At 41.0% G+C, this 2,881-nt stretch overlaps 1 pseudogene across 1 annotated transcript; it reads left to right on the top strand.

Moving 5' to 3' along the window:
• The first annotated feature begins 1,621 nt into the window (after positions 1–1,621).
• On the top strand, positions 1,622–2,219 carry LOC308370842 (transcription factor HES-5-like; annotated as a pseudogene). Its single transcript has 2 exons — positions 1,622–1,684; positions 1,796–2,219. The product of its transcript is annotated as a transcription factor HES-5-like (transcript).
• Positions 2,220–2,881: the final 662 nt, after the last annotated feature.

The raw sequence follows: 2,881 nt of genomic DNA, 5'->3' as shown, positions 1-2,881 counted from the left end.
TACGGTCAACGTTAGCTTGTGCCCAGTCTTGTTTATTCATTTGTTTCCCTTTTGTTTACTTATTAGTTGGCTTGGCCCTTCAACTGCTTGCTCCCTCCTCCCCCGGCACTGAGATGCACGGGGTATTGGCTGTCCTAGTAACTAGCTGTTGACATCATCTAATGTGCAACTCCCCTTGTTCCCTCTCTCCTCCAGAGTAACGCTGTTCACGGGACAGGTTGCGGGATTCTGAGTCTTCTTCATGCACTGAGCACCGCGTTTCTGTAGTGATAAAGTGCACCAATTCACCTTTGCTGTGATCACTTACATTTTGCAGTATCTTGTGCCTTTGTGTGTGTATGCGTGTGTCTGCGTGAATAGGCACTGGAACAACTTTATACAACTGAAATCACGTCTCTGTCCTTACTTGTTATATCTGCGTGAGAACCCACTTGCCTCAGACAAGGGGTATAACAGGCTAGCTCCCTCATATCTCCTGGTGTGAAAGGCCCCAGGTGGCGTAGTCGTGTACTCTAGAGCCAAGACCTTGCTTTTACCAGTTGGTCACATTTAGAAAGTCGCTTTGGACAAAAGTGTCTGCTACATTCCTTAACCATAACCAAATAATCATTATGATGTCATTATGTTTTCATGTAATTCCTTGTGGTGTTCATCATGCCAAAATCTCCATCCTCAATTAAATGAAAGGTAATAGCCAGTCAAAGTGTAGAAATATATTAAAACCTTCAAATGTTTTTGCATTCTGATCAAAGATGATTACATGATTTTCTTAATTTTTTTAAAATCACATGGGGACAGCCAATGAAATAGTTTCCCTCCAGATGGTTTGTGATGTCATCCTCTGTTGAGGGCACAACACAGAGCTGATAGCCGTCATTCCTCCACATGGCTGATTACAGAAGCTTTAGTGATGAATAGAGGAATGAGTGTGGGAAACTCAAATGACACATGATGACATCTGTTACATCTGGAGACTTGAGGGGATAGTCTTAAGAGGAGTCTCCCTCCATTTTGAACAAGGAAATTCAGAGAGAATTTCTAAAGTATGTTCTGATTAAAGCTGATGAAATAAGGACGTTGGGACATTGACTATATTTACAGTTTCAAAACTATTTTATATTAAATATTTTGTTCCATAACAGCCAATATGAAAACCCAGTACACTTAAAGATGCATATGAAATATATTATAATATGAAAGAGTGAAATCACATTCATGAGGAATCAATATCTAGCGTATTTGAACATTGATTTTTTGTTCGAAAGTGTGTCCCGTCTTTGGCTTTGATCTCAACATAAGGCAGCAGATTAACTCTCATCACAGGGTCAGTCCTTTCCCACATCCACACAGTGGGTCTGTGGGTCTCTCTCCATCACCCCAACCCAGCACCTGTTCCCCTGAGGTTTGACCATTGTCCCCCAGCAGTGGGAGAATCCAGCATGTGGCAGCTCCACACTCCTCATTGACCTCTGCAGCTCAGCCATTGGCTACTGACTGTGAGAAAGTCCAACCAGCCCAAGACCCACACATTCATATGGAGATTTGGGAGCATAAATAGAGGAGATGAAGCCAGTGCTGATCAGATTCACTCTACACAGAGAGAACTACTACAGCTACAGCTATGGCTCCTACAATCACTTCAACAGCAGATTACCCAAAGGAACACCTGAATCTGACACACAAGGTAAATAAACTAACTTAACTCTTTTAACTTTATATATTTTTTTGTTATCTAACCTGTCTGTTCAATATGCAAAGAACAAATATCTAAATGATTTCTTCTTCTTTTTTGTAGCTGAGAAAACCAATTGTGGAGAACATACACAGAGACTGTATCAACAACAGCACCAAACAACTGAAGGTCCAGAGGTCCACAGCTCCTCAACTTGCAGCCTGACTCCAAGCTGGAGAAAGCCAACATCTTGGAGATGACTGTTTGCCTCCTGAGACAGCATCTTCAGACAGAAAGAACTTCACCTTCCTCTGATGCTGGCAGTCAGGGTTTCTCCAAGTGTGCTGAAGAAGTCCTTCACTTCCTGTCCAGGGACTCAGGGAAAACACAGACCCATGGAAAGTTGCTGACCCAGTTCCAGACCCTGCAACCACCCAGTGACGACTACAGGAGGGACAGTGCCCAGTGCCAGCTGGACTCTCCTGTTCAGCATGTCCAGAGTAAAGACAAGAGTCCATCCAGGAGCGCCCCCTGGAGGCCTTGGTAGAACACTACCCACATGATACTTTCACATGATCAAATTGCTCAGAGAGGAAAACTCAAGGACATTTCATCGCGTTTAAACCTGCAAATGCAGGGGATTTATCTTCTTTACATCAAAGAAAGTATTTCATTCTAAATTGCAATGTTTTGCAAGGTATTTGTCTTCCGCGAAGACATATACACAATTCTTTATAAATTGTGAATATACTGGTTTAATGGTAAAACCTCTTTAATGGATCTCCGTTATTATATGGGATCAGTTCTCAACTTTATTGAAATGTAATGACTTGGTGATTCTTTTAGAATTGGAAAGTCTGCAAGTAATAACAAGAACATGTCTTTTCAGAAGACAGTTTAAATATAATGTCAACAATGCTGACAATATCTTCATGGTGAATATAAGTCCAGCCAGGAGCCCCCCATGGTGGCGCTAGTAGAAAACTACTCAGAAGAGACTTTTATAATTACATGACCACATTGGTCAGAGTTGGCAAACTGAGGACATTTCACATTATTCAAGCCAGTGAGATGAATATCTTCTGGGAAGACATTTTAAAATCATAAACAATGTTTATATTACTGTCATGGTTTTACATGACTATATTTTCTGATGTTAATCTGTTAATATCATTTCCATGAAATTACATTTTGTGTTGTTAATTTAAG

Source organism: Sprattus sprattus (genome assembly GCF_963457725.1).
Source record: "Sprattus sprattus genome assembly, chromosome: 10".
NCBI lineage: Eukaryota > Metazoa > Chordata > Actinopteri > Clupeiformes > Clupeidae > Sprattus > Sprattus sprattus.
The sequence above is the reverse complement of the archived record's forward strand: the minus strand, read 5'-3'. Positions and strand labels throughout refer to the sequence as shown.